Raw genomic sequence first — 26,135 nt, 5'->3', positions numbered from 1 at the left:
GAGAGAGCGTGGTGAAAAATGGTGCATACCCTTAGGGGGAGTTTGTTGAGATTTTTGCAGCTTTGAGTGTACAGTTCATTTTTCGTAGTGTTGCCATCAATGCCAAAGGGGGAGATTGTTGGCAAGAGACACTGTTCCAGTGAAGACTGATGCATGTGAAATGATTAGGGGTTGTCATTGATGGAAACTCAGTCCAGAAATCACATCCGGTACATGCACATTTGATTTACCAAATGTCATATTGTTCATGAGGCATAAGTCTAGAAGATGGAACACAATAACGGGGAGAGTATGAGTATAGTGTGCATATCTTGATTTTAGCTGTATAATTTTGGTTGCGGTGATAGAGAAAGATGATTACAGGTTCGAGGAAGCTTATTTTGTAATCCTAATAATTGGTGTTGATTTGTGAGTGAGATTGAAGGTTTGGTATCCAGTAATCTCGGTAGAACAAAGCTTTTTTGGTGTAACGTGTCATCCATAATCCTTGGGTTGATTTTAGTGATTGGCTTCATGTTCAAAGAGATTGGGACGACATGTGGGAAGCTTGTTATCGTCATTTTTGGGTTTGCATATGATTTTGTGGACGAATTGAACTAACTTAAGGTTACACGTTTCATGTTGCGTGTTATGCGGTTTTTGGAAGCTGGCATGAGAATTGATCTATTTTGTTGGTGCGGATATATAAGATTGATTTGATTAAGCATTTTGGTGAATGTGATGAGCGTAAGAAGTCTACATGAGCGAATTTGCGAAGTTTGGTGAATGTGATTGAAGGTTTTGGTGCTCTGGTGTATGACAGAGCAGGAAAACAGAGCAAAGAGTCAAAATAGTTGCAAAAAATCATATGAGCCTAACCGGAACTTCTATTTGGCATATGTAGATGCTATTCTTCAGTTCATTCATTATTGTAATAAATTGTAATTGTTTGTAAGGTAGTGAGCCTTCCTCTGGGTTGTATCCCTTTTTGTAATTGAGCAGTGAGCTCTAGGCAGTGTGCCTGAATGCAAGTGCATTCCCCTTCATGTAATATTATCATACTCTTGAAAAAAATATAATAATATTGTGGGTTCAAATCCCACCGTGGTTTTTCCCTTTTTGGGTTTCCACGTAAAAATTCTGGTGTTATGGTATTGTGGTTGATTGGTTTATGTTTCTGCGTTTTGCTTTCATTCTTATGCATCTAGTGGATTAAGAATCAGGTTAATAACTTTGTAAATTGTAGAACACTGATTCCCCCCCCCCCTCTTAGTGTTCATTGATTCCAACAAAGGCAACATTTATCTACCTTTTTAACTTGAATCACTAGAAAGTGACATATATGCTTTGAATTTTAAAATGATGTAAACTAATGAAATGCATATTTTTAGTGTATTTTATTCTTTCATTTTTTATAAAAAATTAAAAAATATTTGAATTAGTTATTTGTAAAATTGACACTATAATTTAGTTGTTGATAAAATGTTTTAAAATTAAGTTAAATGAGATGTCATTCTTTATATAATAAATTTTATTTTTTTGTGTATATATTCATAACTTGAAACTTTAATACATGAATTTAATTATCCTCATTTTGATAATATTTTTAAAATAAATCTTAAAATTTGTTCATTTTGATAATATTTTTAAAATAAATCTTAAAATTTGTTCATTTTGATAATATTTTTAAAATAAATCTTAAAATTTGTATGTACTAATTTAAATAGAACTATTTCAATGGGACATCATCATTTGCCTTAACTATTTATCCAAAATAGAAAAAACATATATTAATTTGACATATAACCTTTTCTCTAGTGCATATTTTAAAAAAATAGTACTTTTTGACAAGACAATCAACCTTATATTTTGGTGTTGATGACTTTTAGTAAAAATAAGAAATAATACAATTAAATAAAAAAAAAATTATTTTTGAAAAGTAAACTTATATATCTATGAAAGGTTATTGTTATATTTAAAAAAAGAAAAATTATACGACTAGGAGTTGTTGAAATATCAAGTTTTTTGAATTTTTGTTTTGGTAAATTGACCCCAAAATGGTTAGTTGTCACTTCCAGTTGGAAAAGTTGTGGCCTATATTTATCGTAGTAGAATAATTCTAGCTAGAGCATATTTGACTAAAATTGATTTTTTTGTTGAATTTGATTAGATTCAATTGTACTAATAAGTTGGCCAAAATTGTGACATAATTTTAAACTTTTACTAATAAGTTGGTCAAAATTGTGATTATTCTTTTTTTTTTTTTCCCTTGACCCTTACTATCTATAGGTAGGCCTTGATCCAACCTTTTTCCTATAGATAGTAGGGTGATTCTTCTTTGATTTCCCTCCATCCCTCTTTTTTCACTTTGAGGTTGCATATAGATAGTAGGGATAGATCAAGTGAAGAAAATTGCGGACTTAACACATCCCTTATGAATGCTTAATGATTTAATGAATGAAAAGGAGTGGCCCCAACCAAATTTAAGATTTGAAGGCTATGAATGAAAGGATCACAACTATACATCTGGGAGTGAACAAAAATGATAATAGATGATTTCACACAATGTGAGAGGATGACTAATCAATATCTAATTACAAATGTGTGATGACCCATAAGTTATTTGTTCCCACTTCTCCACTTTTTTGGGGTTGTGTGATTTGGATTGTGGTGATTTAATATGTCTTGAATTGGGATGGTTGGTGAGATTTTTTGAATATTTTGATAGTTGGGTTTAACAGGTGGAAATAGAGGTAGAACCTTATGATGGGTGGGCAGGTCATATTGATCACTTGGACTAATTATGTGGCTTGTATTATGATTTCGTGCCCCACTTGCTATTTTGATAACTTGGCTTCTGCACTCTATTTTCTTGGATGGGATAGTTATCGATGAGAATTTTCAAATTTAAATTCTATGATGACAAAGAGGATTATGTGGGAGCTTACTTAGCATCTCATATTGACTTAGTAAGCTAATTTGATGACTTGAGCTGGCAATGGGACCCCTTGTACTTAGCAATGGCTCCACTGGGTTCTTCTATAGCCATGGTGGATCTGTACAATGACATGGCACCCTCCCCACTAGCTTGCCAATGTGATTCCCATTTGGGGTCTTGTCATTTCAATGGCCATGCAAAATAATAATTATGGGGTACTAACTATATCTTAGTTTTGATCCAAAAGGTAATTCTTAGTCACATCCATATTGTGATCCTTCATCCCAGTGATATTTTAGCAATTATAAAAATAATTCTCTATCTTTTTTGGCCTCTTTTTTTGTATTGTGGGCAATGATTGACACATTTGGTGTCTTAGACAGATGATGCCTAGTAATAATTTCTACTACTATGACATGCATCCCATCTACTCCATATCTATTTGGAAATTTTCTTTTTTGTTAATTGTTGGTTCACTTATAAAAAAGAGTAATTTGGCTAAGTTGAGTTTTAGAACTACTACAAATATGGGAGGTGATAGGGTGAGAATTGAGCCAAGCACCCAATCTGAATTCAAGGACAAGATTGTTTGGCATATTTGCTTGGAGGGTGAGGTCACTCAGTTCAATTAAATCATGAATGGGTTTGATAAAAATATCTCCATCCAATTTGAGCTACCTCTTGGGAGAAACATAGGGTTAAGCTAGGTGGGATTCCCTTTGAAGTTAACGAGGATGTGATTGTTATGTTTACTAGGTTACCCCCTATAGTGTCATAAAATTGTGACCCTTGCAATTTTAACCACATTTGGGGTCCTCACCTTGGCGACGACATCTTTTTCCTTAACTGGGACCTATTTATGCATTCTCCAACCCTTTTCTCTTCCTCCTTCCTGTCTTTTGTCTTCTTTAGACCCTATCCGAGCCCCCAAAATAGGGCAGGACAGGGGCGTGGTGCCCCTGTCCCCACCTTTTAGGGTGGTCCTATGTGCGGGCTGCCCGATCTCCTATGCATTTCTTGTCTTCGGGGTTTGTTATTCCACTTTGTCGGCCTTCGGTGGTTGAAAAAGAATCCTTGAGGCATGTATAAAAGGGAATTCAATACCCTCATTCATGGACGGATGAAAAAATGAAAGGATAGATAGAGAGCATAAGGAGAAGATACAAGATTTCAAGTTCATCATCAAGCATTCAAGCATTCAAGTCTTCTTCATTCATCCATTGGAGCAACATTACAACATTCATTTGCAAGCATGTGTGTGTGTTAGGGTTTTTGTCATGTTACATGCTATTCCATACAACATTTGTGGTTACATTCAAGAAGAAAAGCAATCATCATCAACAAGTTGCAGATCTACAAGGTATACATCTCCATTGTTTACATTCAAGCATTTGCAATTACTTTTAGATTTCTAGGTTGATTCCTCAACCGGGGTTTGACCGAGGCAAACCCCTATCCACAACCCCCCTTTCTTCTCTTTCCTATGTGTAGGTTGTAGGTGCGCAACTGTAATTGCAGATTTGGGCTTCATTTGCAAAGATAGAAGAACCCTTTTCATTTCACAAATTTCGTGGTGGACCATGTACATTCCCGCCACGGTCTTGATGAATTTTGTCCAAATTTGCAGGGCAAATCCACATCAGTTTAATTAGCTTAGATCCGAAGTTACAATGCGATCCTAAACCGTTAGCTCCTCATTTTACTCATTTTATCTCTCTTTCCTACATAGTCAACAAGTCAACTTTCTCATTTACAAAAGAGGGTAAATCACACTTCAACCACTTGCAATCCACTCAGAATTCACATCCTTTTTCCCCTCATATTTGGATCTAGTGGATTCAACCCCTCTTTTGAATGTAAAGTTCTTCCCAAGTGAAAATCATCCTAGTGGCTTCCTTTCTCTCTCCTAGGTGGGGAGTCACTAGGATCCAATTTTCCACTTTACACCCCCTAAAAAAGGAAATGGAAGAATAAAAGTAGAGTCACAACCAATGACATCTTGGCCCTCTTCTTTAAAGGAGAAAATCCTATGAAGCTGCATGGATGGTTTTATCGTGAGGAGCTCCTGTCATTGTGGGGCTAGGTATACCTTATGATATTGAAATTCTTCACTCTTAAGAGAGTAGATTCAAATTTTTTTACTATTATCACTTCCTACTACTCAATCATTTATGTCACAGTGCTTTAATTTGTTTTCCATTTTTTCTACTTAGCTCCCTTGATGATTTTGCCTTTGAAACTGCTAAGAATTTGGATAAAAAGCCTATTCTGCTCCACCAAGGCTATTTTTTAGGCTCTGTCAATTTCATTTAGCCTTATGCCCTCCCAAGCCCATTATTGTCATGGATCCCACTTAGTATTCCAACTCTTTTCCCATGGCCACTAACTTGGACTACCCTAGTGGCCACAAAAGAAAGAAAATGCATCTCAAGATTTTAGATGCCAACAAAACCCCTTTTATGGTACTCTAACCAATTCTAGTCTAACCATCCCTAACGAGACTAAATATACTACCAACATTCCCCTCCATGTCCAAAACCTTGTTGTCATTGGTCTTTGTGACATGAAACATTTTGCCACTCCTTTGAGCTCAACAAAAAAAGGGGAACCAAACCCCCCCAGCCAAGAAAGCTAAGAAAAAATCAAGGACCAACCTCGTAATAAGGAAATTGAAAGCGATGGAGAGGACAAAGAGGTTGGTAACACCAACCTTTGCAGGTCTAATAGGCTGGTAGGAAGGTCTTTGAGTAAAATTAAAGAGGTCATGGAAACTGATGATATCGATGATTATCCTAAGGAGGTGGAGGAGACCAAGGACTTTGAGGACGAGAGCTATTATGGAAAGACTACAAGTGTTCGCTCGGAGAGTACCATGTGAGAGCCACAAGACCTGATTGAAGTCACCCACCTACTGGAGGATGAAAACCTGGCTGGGAAGACCTACCCAGCTAAGGAGACCCATACTTGTGCTAAATGTGATGCTACCTTTTCGGACCTGACTACCCTAATAGTAAAGGTGACTGATCTAGAGAAAAAGTTGGTGCATGTGTCTAGGTTCATTTCAAAGGTTCAATACACAACTCGACCACTACTTTGTGTTTGTTGTAAAAGAAGGCTCTTGGGAAGGATGTTGAAGATGAGAGCAATTACAAAGATCTATTTAAATTCCTCACTAAGGATTGCAGTAGTCTGTTTGCATAACCACCTTGTGGTTGTCTTTTTCAGTGTTTATTGTTTAATTATTCTAAACTCTGATACTACTAAAGAATGTTATATTTCTAAGGTTTATAGGTGCTTCTGATATTATATGTTTGGATTGTTTAGTCGTGTTAATGTGTTGTTAATGACCATTAATTCTACCTTTAGGTTGTTTGTATACAAGATTAGCACTTTTGTTTTGCTGCTTTTTATATCAAAAACAAAACACAAAATGTAATCTATATAAAATAACTATACATGTCTCTATTTGTCAATTTTATATTTATATATAAATAATTTATCATTTAAAAAAAAAATTCAATTAACATATCTATTTTGACATTTGTATTGCTTTTTAAATTAATTAAATAACCCAAATGATTTTAATAAGAGTCGTGCATTTACATTCAATGATTCCCACCATAAAAGTTATTTGTCCTACATGAGGAATAGTTTGGCGAACCATCAATTACATTGATGGCAAGGTCATTGACCAAGATAATTAATATACCATTCGTTCTATTGACAAGACCCCAACAAAATAACAAAATTAAATTAAATTTTTTTAAAAATACATACCAAGAAAGTGAGCCAGGCTAAAAGGTCAGAAAAGAAAACGTAGCTTGTAGGGAACAGGGTTTCCCCTAAAAAGCTCCGCTGTTCATTCCACATTGCTAAAGATTTGGCTTAAAGAGCTTAAATTTCTTATCAGTTATTTTGTACGGAACGGTCTACGTGCACTCCAAGCTCTCTTCCTTGAACCTTCCTGTGATGAAATAAGCTTTTTAGTTAAAATAATACAAAAATCGTATGGTTTATCAGAGTTGACAAATGGAGCTGCCAGTCAAACTGGGTAAGGAAAGTTTTTGTTTAATGCGTGCTGGTTGCTGTGGACCAAAAGTGAGGCTACCATTCAAATCCAGAGTAGATGCACACATTCAAAACCATAGTGCGCCATCTCAGCCTGCCTACCATTCCAGTGTTTCTCTCAGGGGCTATTAGGAAATCCGTTAGTTGCCGTCTGACAGTCAAATCTTCAAAACATAATGGAATGGATTCTAGAATCCATGTACACCCATGAATTCATTGGTTGTTGGCATCCCTCTCATCTGCAGCGAAATCACTTGATATATATCATGGTTTATTTTCACTCTTATAAACTTATGATTTTCTCATTATGATGTGGAAGGGCCAATTGTAATGATTCGGGTTACACGCGGTGGGTTTGATCCAATGGATTGTGTATCACGCTTTCCACCAAGAAGAAGAAAGTATTTGATTGTCTATACTCTTTATATATGTATCAGCCGTCTTCTTTCTGTCATTTGAGAATGGTTTTAGAATATACAAGGCTTGGGAAGAGGTAAGTATAATCAAGCGTATTCAGACTTGTTCCTGCATTATCTTTTTGTAGTTGCTTTGATTGACATGATAACTTTCTGGATGTGTGCAGCAGTGTGTACATGGTCATGCAATTATACGTTGAAGTTCTACACGGGAATTTCGGCTGATATTTTGAGAAGTAAGCCACATTCTGTTTTATCTCATTTTTTCAGTATTTTATGAGAAGTTTGTGTGTTTCATGATATGATATTGTGGTCCTGGATAGAAATAGATAATAATTAGAACTATTTTGTGCTCATAATAGCTGTTTGTTCTTTACATATGCATTGCTTCTTGTTTTCCTTCAATGGCTAGGTCAACATCATGGCAGAAATTTATTGTGTGTGAAAGAAATGCTAATTATGAGAAAAGTTTGTCAGCTTTAAGTTCTTAAATATATGACATCTTAAAGGCTTGAAGCTTTTCATGAATAAAAAATCAAAAGATTTCTTTTAAAATCAACTATGTATGTTCAATTTATTAATATTTATTTAACATAGTAAAAGTGTTAATTTCTACTGTGTCTTGTAATTCGCTTGATTAGCCATTGGGATCGTCCCTGAAGCTCAGAGTTGCTTGAGAGGATTTTAACTCGCAGACATAATTTTTACAATCCATGATATTAGCAGACATAATTTTCACAATTAGTAATACTGACATGAATTGTTTCATCCATGATATTAGCAGACATAATTTTCATAATTAGTAATACTGACATGAATTGTTTCTTCAAAAAATTTAACTGATATGAGGGGGAATTTTACAATTTGAATACGGCTTTTCTTTATGCAATTCAGACATTTAAAATTGAAAGGCAATTGTGCATACACATAGGAGAACGTTGTCGTGGATATGCCTTGTAGGAAGACCTATCCAGCCTGTATCCTAATAGCAGATTGATTGCTATCGATAAGTGAAATTCAATCCTTTTTTTTGGCTTATTCAGGTTAGAGAAAATTAGAATACAAAACCACACTTAAATGGAGCGTGTTTAAGCGGCTATATTTTGGATTTTTCTTACCTAACAACCTATCTTCAAACCTAACAGTCTATTATCCTTGAGAGAACATTAAAATCTTCTAGCCAATTGGATTCTAGTTTAGATTTAAACGTTCACTTAACACGATTTAGGTGAATGTTTAAGGTCAAAGGTTTAAGAAACGTTACTGGGCTCCACAAATAGTTGATTCTGAGGTTTGGATCCCTCCGTACTGCAATCTTTGGGAGTTAGTGCTTGATGTATGGCAGATTGCATTGATAAAACTAAAGTGGGCCTTCACCCTTTTTTTTTTTTTCCTGTCAGAGAATGGAGCGATGGGAATTAATTTCTATTATATGGATTTGCCCTTTATTAATTGTTTGTCAGTTAAAAAATATTGCATAGACCGCAATGCAAGGTGGGGAAGAGTAGATGGAATTTAAAATTTCGCTGAATTGTTGGCTACATTAATACATCACAGAAGTGTTAACAATCTGATGTCCAAGGTTTTGTACATTAGAAAACCTGTAAAAGCTTACTAATTATATATTGGCAAAATTGAAAAGTACTGTGTCTTCATCATCATACTGTAAATATTTTTTCGAATTTTATTAGCACTGAACTGGGTAGTGTTAAGAATAGTCTATTGTCATTATATGACGGGCTATCATTTGTGTGACATCATATAAAATAAGGGCATTTGGTGATGCAAACTTTCATTATTGTGACAAACAACAAATTGTAGCTCATGTACTGTTTTGTCAAAGATATAAATCTACAAGGAATTATAATTGCGTGCAATTTTTTATAATATTAAGAACATGTAATATTAGTGATTGCATGTATTTCTAAGTGTGATGAGAGTACAGAGTGCAAGGGTAGAGGTTTTGTATCAACAATATCTAAGCAGGCAAAGTTGTTGAGATGTACAACATACTGAAGTTAAATGCTATTTTAAAAATTTATTATAAACTTCAGATATGTTGTGGTTAATGTATTTATTATTTACATAAAAATACAAAATTAACTACAACTATCAGTAGTTAAAACACAAAAGACAATATGATGACTGGATTGTTGAATTATAAGTACAATCAAATTGAAAACACTATAGATATGTTGTTCAAGAATTATATTGTAGATGGCTAAGTTGTCAGACACAGAGTGAGTTCAATTGGATAAACGAACCAATCAATTAAAAGGATGGAGTGAGGTCCAAACTCTAGCGAGGTAGAAAAGGTCCCATGATTCCTACGAAACATAGATATATTGATAACAATAGGAAACAAATAGTGTATTAGTGTTGAGCAAGGATAGATCATGACCAAAACGAAATGCACCTACATAACTCTTTTCTCCGTATGAAGAAAGGAACCCTTAGAATGGTTATTGAGAACGATATTCATCATCAAAGAGAACACAAAAGACAAAGGGGATGCTGAAATTGTTTCCTCTTCAGGAGTACTAGACGTACTTCAAGAATGCCCCGAGATGAAGAACCATCATGCAACGGAATAAAGGAAGGAATATTTGAAAGTGAAAAAAGGTAGCATTCCCATGGTAGGTGAACAGAATCAAGTAAATGATTTAGTTAGTTGTAACAATTGTTCCATTGGGAATAGAAAAATGCGAAAGAAAGAAAATGAAAGCAGGGGAAATGGGTATTTCAATGGAGAAATATGTTAATCTATGTATCTGTTATTATTGGAATAATACAATTGGTACTAACCTCCAAAATAGCAATTGTTGTTTGGTATAACCTCCAACCTTCCACATTAGCTGGTACCCTCAGCAATGAAGGACATCTGAATAGGTTTAATTTCTTTTCTACCTAGAATGCTGAAGTTATTGTTAATCATCTTGCTGGTGGGCCATGGAGCCTACCTTGCTTGTTGTAGATTGCCTTAAAATGGTAGAATAGCAATCATGTTTGTATGTATCTTGAACTCAGTTTTCTGATCACACTTGTTAGTGATCTTTATGTTCTGTCATTGGATGTATCTTGAACTCAGTTCGCCAATCACACTTGTTAGTGATCTTTATGTATTGTTATATGTGCTTCTATCATTCTTTTCATGACGGCTTAAGCTCTTGTATAATTTTTTTTTTTTTTTAAAACTGGTTTATATCATCCATTTTTTGGGTTTACCAACCCATTTGTGGTTGAAATTCCTCATACCTCAGAATATTTTGTCTAGAATTAATAGAGTTTATTCGAGCAAATGCTATATGAGCAATACCAGATCTTCACCAAGTTGAATAAATGTCAAAAAGTATTTGATTGCATCTGTCAAAACTTTCATTCTTGTTAATGTAGACTGCAGAGGGATCATAATAGAGGATTCATTTTTTTAATATGGTTAAGAAATATCAGGCGGTAGAGAGAAAAAACAATGCTTCCACTAAAATAAGTTTACAGATCTACGAGAATAAGTCGTCTCATCCCTGGAGGAAACAAAAGAATAAAAAAAACTGCCCATGAAATCTAACCTTGAGTCCATTAATTTGTTTCCAAAATTGGTAGAGAATCATATAAATTTAGTGTCAATTTGAAACTCAAAATTCTGGGCGTTAGTCATTCTATTTCAGGAATTTTTGGTGGATAAGAGAATGCACAGCGAGGGCATTGGTTTCCACATAATTCTTATCCGTTATTGACAGCTTTCAAATGTGTGGTATTTAGTTATTATATTAGAATAAACAATAGGTTTCTTTTGATTTTTAGTTTAATCTAACATAGTTCTATATTTTTGAAATATTTTTTATTCTATTTTATAGTGTAGTGAAATGTTTTATTTTTTTTAATTTGGTTATTAATTTTTATATTAGAAATAAATTAATTTATAATTTTTTTAATTAAAATTATAAAGATATTTTCAATTTTAATTTTAATTCAATTTTAAAAACAATTATATTAAAAATGAAACCTGGTAAGATATTAAGATATAATTAATATTTATAACAACATAAAAGAATTAAGTGAAAAGATAAGATATAGTGATGTCTTAATGGTATTTGGATAAATAGTTTTGTGAAGAAATTGAGTACCTTCTTTTTTTATATAATATTAATTATTTTATTAAAAAATAATTATATATAAAATAAATAATATAATGCAAGGACAAAGAATATTATTTTTAATTTAATATAATATTTTTCATAATAATATGTTGACATTTTAAATAAGGAACTTTAATTTTTTTTGAGTTTCCATGTTTATATTTAACTATATAAATATAGAAAGTAGGTTTTTTATATTTTCAAAAAAAAATTAAACATTAATTTTTGAAGTGAAATACATTATTTTTTTGATAATTTAGTGGAGTTTTATTAGGATTCTTGTAATAGAAATTTTACATTACATTAATAATCACTATAATAAACAAACATATTTGATTTACTATTAAATTGTTGAAGAGATAAACTAATTCAAAAATCTTGTGGAATCCATGTTATAACTTGCAGTCTTTAAAAGCTTCCTACTAGTAAAATAATTGGGATTTCTATTTCAAATTTCAAATTAGACTAGAACATCATGTAGAGTGAGGCTTTAATTTTAGATTTCACTCTCTCATTTGATGAAGTTGTTCATTCACTTTTCTTTGGAGAAGCAAGGATAGGCTCTACATTCATGTTATATATCTCATCACTAATAGAAAATTATCCTTTGAAATAAATGAATCCATATCCAACCCTTCCTAAAATTTCTAAAACTCAACATTATTCTTACATATTATGGCTAAAATATTGAAAAAAATTTATATTTTAATACTCCTAGATGAACTAAAACATTGTCAAAAAGTCACTACACAAAATTTGCATTATTTTCTTGCCTTAACTTCTATGTTGGGCTTTTTAATGACAATTCAAAAAGGTATCTAAGTAGTTGATGTAAGGAGAGGCATCCTTCCTTGGGTAGAATCCTCCTAAGGATATTTGGATTTTGTACATATTTCTATCATATGACTAAATTAGAAAAAGTTCTAGAACTGGAATTATTTTTAACTTAATCTAAATGCTATTTATATATCTTTATCTACTTGCAAGCCAATATCTAAAGGAAGTTCATAAAAAAAAAAATTATAATAAAATCATGGTCATCACAATAATTGTATGATATTAAGTTTCATTAGATAAAGTTATAAATTTAGCTAAATAATCACTAGTATTTTCAAAGTGGATGGAGGCAAATATTGATGTGAAAGGCTTAACATTCTAACCCAAATAGTGGAGACCTTGATTTTTTTTTAAAGTTAAACCTTACTAACTAACACTTAACTTCTTCCCTATCATGTCACGGGTTCATTTTAGATAAAGCGATCATATCTTAGAACCAAATAAATTTATTAAATTTATCTAAAATATTATTTGTATTATTAATTGGATCATATTCTATAATAAAAAATATTCATACATTCAATTAAATCACAAAAATTCTAAAAAATTTGTTACATCTACAAAAACATATTTATTTAGGTCTAGAATACTAGACTAAAACTAACAAAATATAATAATAAAAAATGTCTCCATATACTTTATAACCTCTTCACCTAACTCCAAAATAAACACTTTTTAGTACCTTAAATGTCCTATATTCTTACCTACTTTATCCATGCCATTGGTGGCCATGCCCATCTTTCAATGTAGTAATACCTTTTTTCTTAGATTCCTTCCATGTTTTAATGCTTACCATTGGTGGCCATGCCCATCTTTCAATGTAGTAATACTTTTTTCTTTGATTCCTTTCATGTTTTAATGCTTACCACATCTACTTTTAGGGGTGTTTTTATTGCCACTTTATGTTCTATAGAGCATCCTATGTCATTTACTTTCTTTGACTTGAGATCCTACTACATATCATCCCTCCATATTTTCCACACCTAAAACTATGAATCTTATTCTATTATAATATATTTTTTTACACATTTATTCTCCATGATTTATATTGATAGGTGTTTTGATAATTAAATTTTTATAAGATTATTATCATAAATAAACTCTAATGGAATGTGAAAAAATAATTAAATTAAAATAAATTTGTAAGAGATTATAGATTTAATAGTAATTTAGATTAGATAAAAAATAATAATTTTTTTATATGGAAGAAAAAATTATTGATGAAATATCAAATAAAATTTATTTTAACATATGAAAAAATAATATATAGATTCACTAGATGGAACATAATTTTCATTAAATTGAAGACAAATTATAAATTTAAAAAAGATCATTGAGTCACTATTGATTAGAAGCACTCAATAATTAGATTCTATATTAATTTTTGGATAAAAATACTGTTTAAGTTTTATATTAAAAAAGAGAAGTGGTAATGATAATAATAAAATAAAATATCAAATACCTTTATTGTTAATAGAGAATATGATAATAAGTGCACACGAAGAGATGATTTATGATATAGAGTAAATCAACATTTTAAGAATATGTATGTAGTGAATAAAATAGTTTTAAGATAAAGTTAAAAAATTATTAAAAAAATTTTAATCTATGCATTCATATATTTGTGTAGTAAATAAAATAATTGTTAAATTAAATTATAGATATCTTAAATACATTTACTTAGATTTTATTTTATTTTAGAACTATTTAAATATTATTGACTTTAAGAGTAATTTCATTTTATTTACTGAATTTTTATTTATTTTCTTTTACATCTAGATATAAGATTTTATTTTTTATTTTTTGTATTGATTAATTTTTATTTATTTTATTTTGTTATATTATTTAAGAAAAAATTCATTCCTAATTTATTGCTTTGACATAAGTATAATTTTAGTTATAATATGTTTTAAAAAATATGAAATTTTGGTTTTCCTTGTCTAATTAGACCTCTCAAGTGATCATATAGATATATTTTTTATTTTTTCTATAGACATATTTAATATATTTATATCAATTTATAAATAAATCAATATATTAAAATAATTGAATTGTAAATAAAATATAAAAAATAAAAATATTTGTATACTCTAATTCAAATTATGTCAGATAAAAATCTTCAAAATACTAAATAAAATTTAGAAATGAAATATGGTTAAAATATTTTATTAAATATATTTATATCTCAAATCTAGAGTGAAGAAAAATTTATTAACTTGTCTTAAATGAAATATTCAATTTCTAACATTATTATCTCCATGGAAGAATGTAAGATATTCTTAAATTTAATAGATTGAATTTAATATGATTTATTATAATCTCTTTTGTATTGGGAAAAGTTAGATTAAAATTAAGTGTTTCGATTAATAAAAGTGGGATAGGCCTATACCAATACATAACCACAAAGCAACACCCAAAATGTATGAAATATGTTATAGAAAAACTAGCTTAAAAAAAAAAAAAAAAAACTAGCTACAGAAGAAAAACTAATTAGATTAAAATTAGATGTTGAAGCATGTTACACACTTTAGATTATTTTTATTCAGCCTTTAAAAATATTAAAATATTTTATTAATTCAATTTAAAAAATTAAAATAAGATCTATAAACTACACTTTTTAAAATAAGTCCTAATAATTTAACTTAAATTACTAGATTCTGTATAAATTAATTTAATGGTTGATAAATATGATGTATATTTATTTTAAAATTTATAATATAATAATTTAATATATATTTATGTGATATAATAAAGTATTTTTTAATAATTATCAAATATTTTTATTGAGAATTTTTTTTTAATAGATCTAATTTTAATATTGAATAAAAAACTAAGGATAAATTATTGATAATATAGTAATAAATCAATATTTCAATTTTTTCTAGTTCGTTGTTTATATTTATTTTTTTATGTCTAATGATTTTAAATGTATCTTGTTGTAAATTTTGATATAGGTGAGGAAAGAAAATTATTAAAAGTAATTAGCTAGAGGAAATTAAGGAAGTTAGTTTTTTAAGTTTGTATGGTTAGAGCATTGTTCAAATAAAATATATTATTAATGTATGAATATGGAAATATTGGTGTTGCATTTTATTAATAAAATTGTTTAGATAGCTTAATAAATATATATTGTAGTGTTCATGTCATAATATTGTTGTGGTAGTCACAAAGCTTTAAACTTCTATTGATATTTATTGGTTATGTCTTTTTTTGTCAATGGATAAATTAAAATAAAAAAGTTAATTTAAAAGAAATAAAATAGTGTTGATGGTTTTTGTTAAATTATAATCAAATATTGAAATATATATTTATATCTTTTAGATATTTAATAATTATGAAATTTAAATATTTATATTTTTTAATTAATTTTGTGTATATTACCATAGAATATCTTTAATGTAATTATATATTAATAAATGAGACTCATTTTTATTATTTTAGATTCATATTGTGATTCTTGTCCTTCTCAATTTACTTCCTTCTAATTTTATTTTCACATGTTTGTTAATTATCCACACTTGAAGTAGAGTAGTATTGGGATAGGTGACCTTTTTATAAATCTTGATGTTTCCCCCATGTGAAGATCTCTTTCATGCAATTAGCCTTAAGTGGACCACAACATAAAATATTTCAAGATGATATTTATGGACATATTTTTTATTTATTTAAGATATAGTACTCTATCATGTTTTGTTTACACATTCTTTATTTTATTTTTATCTTGTAAACTTATTTATCTATTATTCTTCAAAAATAAATAATTGAATTGATAAATAAAAAACTTTTTAATATTAGCATTAACAATACACCAATTCTTATCCATTTCAATTTAATTTTTATTTATACATGTATTCATCATTCATCCCTTATTTATTATATTTTAATTTCTCTTACTTCGATGCATTCATTACTTGTCTCAAGATTAATTTTCTACCCAAAAACAAATTGCACCACTTAAGATTGATCTTATATTGTGTAAGAATGAATTTCAAACTTCATTTCCAACTTTGTTGCTCCTTTTAACTAGTTAATTTTGGTTATAGGTAAAAGTAGATGTTTGAAAGGGTCCAAAACCTTTTACAACAAAAAAAGTCAAGACACATAAAATGGATTCTACAAAAAATAGAAATTAAAAAGAAATAGAAACAACATAGCTATAGTGAAAGTATTAAACATAACACAACAACCAAAGATATATCCTAGACTATGTCAAACCCAACTCTATCCAACTACACACCCTTAAACCATGTATGTGACTGAGAGGAAAATCGAGGAGGCCCTTTCTTCCACATTTGGATAATAGCTAATGAAATACAATTCTCTAGATCCTCATATTTACTTCAATACATTCATCATTTTTATCACTTATCTCTCTAAACTTGTTTTTGTACCACTTAAGATTAATTTTATAATGTGCAAATTGAATGTCAACATTTTATTCCTTCTTTTTTGCTTCTTTTAATTAGTTAATTTTGATTATAAGTAAAACTGATTTTTTGAAGGAGTCCAAAGTCTTTTACAAAAGGAAAAACATTTCAACACAAACAAAATGGATTCTACAATAACTAGAAATGAAAAAAGGAATAGTTGTGAGATGTTATAGCAAAGATAGTGAGCACAATACAACACTCAAAGTGTAGGAATCTTGGATCAACTAGATAGAATGAAAACACCCGTGTAGCAACTCAAGGTCAACAAAATAATGCTCAACATGCAAATATACAACTTACAATGAGGTGTGTCAATATATAATGCATAGAGGGATATGCATAGACAACTAGAATAGAAACTACTATCTAGGATGAGGTATGCAACTTGATGCAACTAGAAGTGAGTGAGGAAAGATTTTTTTAGAAGAATAACATAAATAGAAACTTTCTAACACCAATACAAAGATCCATCCTAAACTATTCCAAACCCAATTCTAGACAACTACACAAACTTAAGTTTAGTGTGTAGTTGAGAGGCAAATTGGGAACCCCTTTCTTTCACAACTGAAGAGAAAATTCCATGAAACATAGTTCTCTAGGTCCTCAAAATAAGGATAAGGAGGGGGAAACCACCATGTAGGGAGAAGAATGCTTCACCAAATAAATTATCCATAAAGGAAACTAATAAAAATAGCTAGATTCCACTCCAAATCAGTAGGAAATTTAGGAGTTATAAAATAAAATGGTAGATCCACTAGGGTAGGAGCTATGGAATATAAGTATGGGGTTGGCCTCTTTATTAAAAAAAAACATATAAAATATCTAAAAATAAAATAGTCACATTCAATTAAAAAATTTCAAATGTGTAATTTATAAAACATGAAGATATTTTCAAAAACATCAAATTTTGGTCTAAAATAAGACAACCTATGATAGTAGGTGAATAATTTGACAATATAATGGAATATGAATTTATGTAGGATAAAATTGTAAAATTGAATATGAATATTGAAAAAAGACGAAGTACATGGTAAGCATTTCAGGAATCAAGTAGAGTTCAGAGAATAGGTTTATATAGTTCAAAATAATAAAAGTTAAATCAAAACAAGCCTTTATGAAATCTTTGGATAAGCACAAATTTTATGCATGAATTACAATTTAACTTTACATATCGGATAGAATCCTTTTGCCAAAAAAGAATTGGAAAGAATAGTGTTGACAAAAATGTTCTTGGTAGAAGATTTAAAAAATACAAATGATGCTAACAAAAACATCCATCTTAGTACTAAAAGGAGTAACCTTATGCCAATTTGTAAGTGCTCCTCTAGATATCCATACTTTTTTATTCTTCAATTATTTTTTCAATTAGCTGATTTCATGAAAAATATGAAGATTTTCTATTTTTTTCTTCCAGATTTAAGCACTATTGAGTTTAGTCGTCAAAAAAAAATGAAATTAAATCTGAGATGCCTTCTTAGATCAGAGAGAAATCATTGTATTCCGTTGAATAGTTATTGAACGTTTATCTTATTACCAATATTTTCACCAAGGGCTCTAGATGCAGAAAATAATGAACTAAAAATTAGCTGACCTATAATGAGAAAAAAAATCGCAGGCTTGTTTGTACAGACGAATTGTTGGGACTAGTTTATGTTTCTCACCTTTCAACTAGCCATAATATGTCTTACTCTTTCTATTTTTTCATGTCCACTGATATCAAAACAAGAAATAAGCCATCAATTACTGTAGAACATACAGTACAGCGATTATCTTTTGTATTTCTGATTCCATGACTTTTGTAAAGGTCGATAGATCATTGATACGTATTGGTAAATATTTTAGCTAGTAATGAGAGGTGTACAAGCTCCTAAAATAGCTTAAGATAGTTTATTCAATTCCAATAAATAAGCCATCAATTACTATAGAACATACACTACAGCGATTATCTTTTGTATTCCTGATTCCATGAATTTTGTAAAGGTCGTTAGATTGTTGATATGTATTGGTAAATTTAGCTTAGCTAGTAATGAGAGGTGTACAAGCTCCTATGCTAGCTTAAGATAATTTATTCAATTGCAATTTCCTGCAAATGGTAAAAACCAAATTTAACGTAGCTGAATCCATTATGCTGAATGAGAAACTAGACCACATGTAGAATAACAAAATAGATCACAGACATAAAAGCCTAGGAGATTCATTAAGTGTTTGAATCCTTTTTTATTTTCCTTTCTGAAGTAAATGATAACAATCTTTTTAATTCTTCCACTTCAAGAAAAAGTTTTACCAATTTCAAAATTCTATTTGAGTCAAGAACAGGTAGAATATTTTCTACAGTAAAATCCTCAGAGAGAAAAAGAAGAAATTTTAAGGAATATACTTGGCTTAGTCAGTTTGTTTGCTTCAAATTATTTCTGCCTAGAAAAACACTTCAAGTGTAAATTTCAAAGTTGATTTATATATATGAAAAGTCAGAGAGAGGCCTTTGTAAAGAATCCATGAATTGTTTTAACTCTTTTTCATGCTTTGTAATTTTGACTCCTTTTCATGCCTTTGATGAAATTTGATTGAAGTTTTCTATTTCATTTCATCTATATTTTGATAGACATTTGATGTAGAAGTAAAATTAACGAAGTTTCCATTTCTAAGTGAATAAGAAGCCAATATTCAATGATTAATTCACAAAATAAACCCCAAACATATAAAATTTAATAAAGTACAACTATATATTTATTAATGAAATTCGCTAGAATACAGCAGTTTGTATTTGATTACAATCAAATAATACAATACAAAACTATACTCTTTTTCACATCTTCACAATCAGTGTTGTGTCTTAAATAGCTTTGTCCAAAACAAATATAATACTTACAAATGCTAAGTAGACATAAACATGGCCAAACAATATTAGATAATAATAATAATAAATACAACTCACCATGATCCTATTTGTTGCATTCTTTCAGGAAACTGGACGGATATTGTGATGGTGGGTGCATCGAAGACCACATGTCATATCCATGGTGGTTTGGAGTTTCAGTGTTTGAGAATTGCTGCCTGTTTTCCGAGAGTGAAGAGGCACCATGCTTGTTGATTTCATCATGTAACTGATCTTCATCAGTGAAGGACTCAAGAAAGTAAGAAAATATATCTGAATTGCAATCTTCTCCAATGGAACTTGGAGTTATGGAATTGATGTCCATGCGAATTTCTTCAGGAATATGGCGTTGTTGTTGCATCTCAGATTGTTCAAAGTTCATTGGAAAACCTTCGAATGAGGAATTCCCATTGACAGTGCCTGAAAAGCTTGGAATGCTTTGCAGGACTGAATCTGTCATTGCAGGTGCCACAAAATAGCTATTTGTGATTGAGTTTCTTCTCAAATATAGAGAAGCATCATGGTCTTGTGTACCCACTTCTAAAGAAGCATTAGAAAAGGGAATCAAGGTTGGATTCATGTGAACAGCGTTAGTAGAGTATTGTGTATCCTGAAACACAGGTGATGGTAATCTCTTAAAACCACTTTTGCAGGCATCATTGAAAGCCTGATTAAGACCACCTGTTACTTGAGTTTCGGAAACCTCACTATTGAGCTGTGGGGAATGGTGGTATTCACCAGGTCTAGAAGCAGCTTGAATATTGTCAGCCACAATAGTACCAGTTTGTGCATATTTATCTTGAGAATGATCAGAAACTTCTGGGCTGAGCTTGTTTTCAGAATCTACACCTACATTATTATTGTCATCATGGTTTTGAAATTCTGATTCAGCAAGGGGTTTGTGGGTTCGAGGATCAATTCCCTGACTCACAAGTTTTCTGCTAAGGTGGGTATTCCAGAAGTTCTTGATCTCATTATCAGTCCGCCCAGGAATACGTCCCGCTATTAAAGACCACCTGAAAAGTGAAAACCCATGATATACACTGATTCAATTCTTTCATTTTAGGTTTTTTTTTCTTCCTAGATTTGAGCTGCGGTATAATTAGACATACCTGTTACCCAGAAGTCGGTGCAATCTGAGAATGATGTCTTCTTCATCGGGCAGAATTTGGCCTCTTTTCACATCGGGTCGCAGGTAATTCATCCATCGCAATCTACAGCTCTTGCCGCATCGAAGCAAACCTTGAAAAACAATAGCAAAAGAGCTAAATTAAAATTGCTTCACTGATATCTCGAAGAAACACGAATGAAAGAAAAAAAACCCTAAACAAAATTGAGTACAACTGTATACCTGCTTTCTTAGGAAGTGTCCTCCATCCTCCTTCGCCGTGTTTTTGGAGATACTTAGCCAGAAGATCGTCTTCTTCGGGAGTCCATGGCCCTCTATTCAGACCCACTTTCGTACAGCAAGGAGTTCGACCCATTTTAAACCCTAATTATCTATTTCAGGCCTCGGAAACACTTTTCTTCTTGCAATGACTCAGGATTTGATCAAGAAATTATGATTGATTGCATACGATTTAATCCGCTCACAGACAAGCAGCCATTAGAATTATCTGAATCATCAACCAGAGCCCTGTCTTCTCTATTGTTTCAAAATCACGGGATTCACTTAGATGACTGTGTTTACGTTGTCGCACAAAAACTTTATCTAGTAATGTTTGAGGAAGAGGATAACATATTACTAAAGTATTTTAATTTAAGCCCAAGGCTACATGGTGCAGTCATATTGGGTGCTTCACATTTCCCACTAACTCTGCTTCACATTTCCCACTAAGTGGTGGAGCAGAGTTCGGGGGTTAATTTAGATCCTTTACTTCGGGTAGAAGCGACGTTGGCCCTCAATCAAATTGTCTACACATTACCATAATTTTCGTTTGGTTTTTTATTTTTTGGTTGATGTGATGGATTTATCATGTGGCTCTCCTGTATTGACATGTTAAAATTTGTTTGCATTTAGGTTAGGTGTGAGTCTATTATGATGGAAATAATATAATAAAATATTGATAAGTGGTATATTCTTGTGTTAAGTTTAGTTCATGGCTTAATTTTTGTCTATTATTTCACTTCTCTTTTCACTAAATTTCATTCATTTACTATCTATTCATTTTTATCTTGCCTTCATTAGTATTGATTTTCACCCATCCACTTTTTGACTCAAGATTACCATCCTATCCGTACTAATCATATGTATACAACTCAGTGTTGATCCCAGTCAACTTCGAGGAGCACATAATTGATCCTTGAATCCCAAGGCATCAAGTTCAGATTTTAATATTCCCCCAACCTTTCACTAACAATTATGAGAAAACCCAACACTTATTTTGTGAGACATGTTGCTATGCCATTATATTTAAAGACATTCATCATGCACTAAATACATGCTAGGCAGCCAAATGTAAGAGGAGGATAATAAGATTACACTTCGACTCTAAAGAGCAATAAAAGAATCAAATCTACATATCATCATAGAAGTCATCTACATTTTTTTGAATGTTGTCTTTAGTCTTTCTCATATTGTTATTTTGTTACATCAGGGCTTTGACATAGGAGAGCACATAATTCACCTATGGAGTTAACAAACTCCTCAATGATGTCTTTAGACAACACCTCAATAGATTTCAATATCTTGAAGGTGAAGGGAAGCAACTCTTTTGGCACACTTTTTGTTAGATCAAGTCTAATTATTGGGATCACACTTATGGTACTTGGGACCAATTTACATCATTTTCTATGACAATTCAAATTCTATTATATTCAGGTTACTAAAGAAATTAATTTTCTCATAGTGTTTTTTATTAAGGAACACCTCAATAGATTTCAATATCTTTAGACAACACCTCAATAGATTTAAATATTTTGAAGGTGAAGGGAAGCAACTCTTTTGGCACACTTTTTGTTAGATCGGGTCCAATAATTGGGATCAGACTTATGGTACTTGGAACCAATTTACATTATTTTCTATGACAATTCAAATTTTATTATATTCAGGAGACTAAAGAAATTAATTTTCTCACAGTGTTGAATTTTTTAGAATAATATCATTATTTATCCATCATCAATTATAAAACTAAGTGTACCTATCCTCCTATTTAATTGTCACAATTATTGTAGTTCCATTAACTATCCCAACTATGATGTCTAGGCTAATTAATTACATTTATCATTACCCTAGATAATTAAGAAAAATGTTTATTTTCCTTACAATTAAGTATTGTTGGCAAGCATTTTCATCATTAAAATCTCTTTGTCAATTTACCTAATGGATAATGATAAATTATTGTAGTTTATTGAACAAATTACCATTGAAAAAATGATCTTCCTCTATATTAGAAATGGGTAGCTCACTTACAATATTGAGGTGTTTGTATATTTTCCTGAACCTTTTATCAAAAAGAACAAAAAACCATAAAAATAGAAAATAAAATAAAAAGGAAGAGACGAATAAACCTTATGCAAAGAGTCACCTATGGTTTGTCAAAAGTTAACAATATATTTGTTTTTATCCTCTCTCTATACAAGTTAAATAATTTGATAGAAATTAAAGTTTAATTATAATATCTATAAAGTATCTTAATACTTTATAGACATAAAGGATACTAGAAAAATAAAAATGTATATAAAAAGTTATTTATATTTTAAATATATATTTCACTCATACATAACTCAAGATACAAACATAATAAAAAACTATTACAATCTCTTTCATAAATATCCATACAATGAAAATATCTCATTTTCTAAACTTATCCTTGCAAAAAATAATTGCACAATTATGTGTAACTCCTACTTAATTAACTCCCATTTTATATAATTTTGTCCACTTTTCACATTTCCATACATGCACACTTTTTAAAATAATTTTCTAATAAATTTTCCCTTTATGATATTAATCCATTCTTTAAAAATTATTAATTTCACTTGACATTACCATATTGTCAAGGATATTATTAACTTGACTAAAGTAACACATCTAGTGAAGTTGTAATATTAATATATTAGTTAAATCATACAATAAATAATTTCAATTATCAAATTGTAAATTTTTTGTATTCACTTTGTTTTCATTTATTAATTAATTTATCATTTTGTCAAAAAAAAAATCATTAAATTATCAAAACTATGTTTCAACTAAACTAGGATACCAAGTGAGAGCCATCATGACTATTCCATTGAGTAATAGAACTGACAAACTTCATGTTATTATGATTTTAAATTATCTCCATTTAGTTGCCTTTTGTGAATTTATCTTGCAAACATTCATTTTATTATTCAATCTTTGCTCGACTATAACTAACCCCTACTTGGTCATGAAACACAATTGGGAGAGTTATCTTGGATTGTCAAAATTAGGAGATAATAATGGATCTAATTGTGCAACCACATTACCTTGAAGAATGAAAAAGTATACCATAACTCGTTTATGTTTTTTAATCCTAGATTTAATACATATTTAGTAGTGCATGCAATCCCAATAACTCTCAAATTAAAATTCTTTGTTATGCTCTTCCTAGTACTTAATCCTCTAATATATGAAATTTATTGCTTTTTTTTCAAAACATTGAATTTCATGTTTCTTATTTTAAACCATCATTGCATTATCTGAGCCCAAGTGCTTAAGAAGCTATAACTAACAATATAGGCTTCAAGTTTTCTAATTTGGTGCCTTTGTATGAGACCAAATTGCATACCTACATGATCATGTACTTCTACAATTTAATCAACCCTTAGTTATAACTAATTTTTTTATTCTAATTTGCGCGTACTAACTTAATCAACCAAACATCTTACATCCAATTTAGAAGTGATGACTTCATAACTTTTCCAACCATAGTCATGGAAATAGATCTATACAACCACTCATAAATTTAAAATTGAATGTTGTAAGCTCCCAATGTCAAGTTCATCCCTAGAGCCATAACTAAACCTAAAGGGTTCATTCATAATGTCCTTGTATATGTATCCCTTTTAAGAATTAAAGGTTGCATAGTTCAATAAAGAAATTAAATCCATGGGAATAATATATTTTACCTTGCTTTTAAATCAAAACTATTCATCAAGCTTATGCTTTCAATTAATTTCAATTATAATAGAATGATATAAAGCACATTCTGATCAAGTGTTAGTTCTATGCCAAAATTAACGAAAAATACACACTAAAGCACACAAGGACCATATTATTTCAGCATCACATGTTCTCATAGTGATTATCTCAAGCATACATCATCTATACAAAATTTGGCTAGCTCTTTCTTGTGTCACACATACACAAGTGATTAGCTCTTCTGTGTGAGGAAGCAAGGTATGAGGAAATAACTTCCTGCATGCTAATCTTGAAGGGAGTGAAGTATAAGAACTTAAAAATAGATCCAAATTTATTATAAAACATAGAGAATATAATCATTAACATATAAATAGTTATAACATGTAACATAGTGATTTATGTAGAGAAAACTATTTCAAGAGCAAAAACCCACTCTCTAAAACCTACACAACATATTATCTAATTTGAAAAAGATTACAATACACTTTAAATAAAAATCTTTACAAGATTATTCACTGGACTTGCATGTGACATGTCCAAATACATGGTTTGTACAAAATATGTAAAAGAAAACAAACGTTAAGCATGATCTCCATCAAGTTTGAATCTTTTTTAATATTATTGCAAAAATGTCATTACAACATTAAACTCTTTATTACCATTTTAGTGATGCTATCTATCATCTTTTTAATGATTTAATTTATTTAAAATTATATATTAATTCACTTATAAAATTTATAGCTTCTATAGCTCATTTTTATTCACTTATACAAATTTAAAATAAATTACATTTTGTTGGTAAATGGATTTGTTGCTTTAAGAAACTTTCTTGAAAAACTCTGTTTTGCCCTGTAATTAGCAACAAAGCATTCACAACAGTTGAAGAATCACAAAAAAGGAATGGTAATTCTTCTCTGCATTTGAGAGGGGCAGCTCCCTCGTATAATGGGGGTATTTGGATTTTTCAAAAATTTTAAAGAATGAACAATAAAGAAAGTTTGAATGCCATACAAGGTATGAATCTAGATTAAAATAAATTCCATATAATCAAGTTTGAGATACCACAACTTGAAATAATCTTCTTCACATTCAATGTTAAAGGGAAAGCATTAGGTAATCATCAATTAAACATAAGAACATTGATAATAACCCATGAGAATAAGTTGAACACACATCCAAATTGATCTCTATTGCTTAATTGCTTGAATAATACTATCCAAGTCTCTCATACAAAGCTTGTGAAAAAGTGGAATCCCCCTCACATTGAATAATAATGAGGTATATATAGGTGAAGTGATAACCACCTGAGGTACCTACCCTAACCACCTTTATAACTACTATATAACTTCCTC

The 26,135-nt window shown here is 30.4% G+C and overlaps 1 long non-coding RNA gene across 1 annotated transcript; it reads left to right on the top strand.

The window, feature by feature from the left end:
- Positions 1-7,026: 7,026 nt before the first annotated feature.
- On the top strand, positions 7,027-22,541 carry LOC131065301 (uncharacterized). Its single transcript, XR_009111399.2, has 3 exons — positions 7,027-7,478; positions 7,569-7,637; positions 19,768-22,541. It is a non-coding gene; the product is annotated as an uncharacterized LOC131065301 (long non-coding RNA).
- Positions 22,542-26,135: the final 3,594 nt, after the last annotated feature.

Source organism: Cryptomeria japonica, chromosome 1 (assembly GCF_030272615.1).
Source record: "Cryptomeria japonica chromosome 1, Sugi_1.0, whole genome shotgun sequence".
Classification (NCBI taxonomy): Eukaryota; Viridiplantae; Streptophyta; class Pinopsida; order Cupressales; family Cupressaceae; genus Cryptomeria; species Cryptomeria japonica.
Note: the sequence above shows the minus strand (reverse complement) of the source record. Positions and strands in the feature narration are given on the sequence as shown.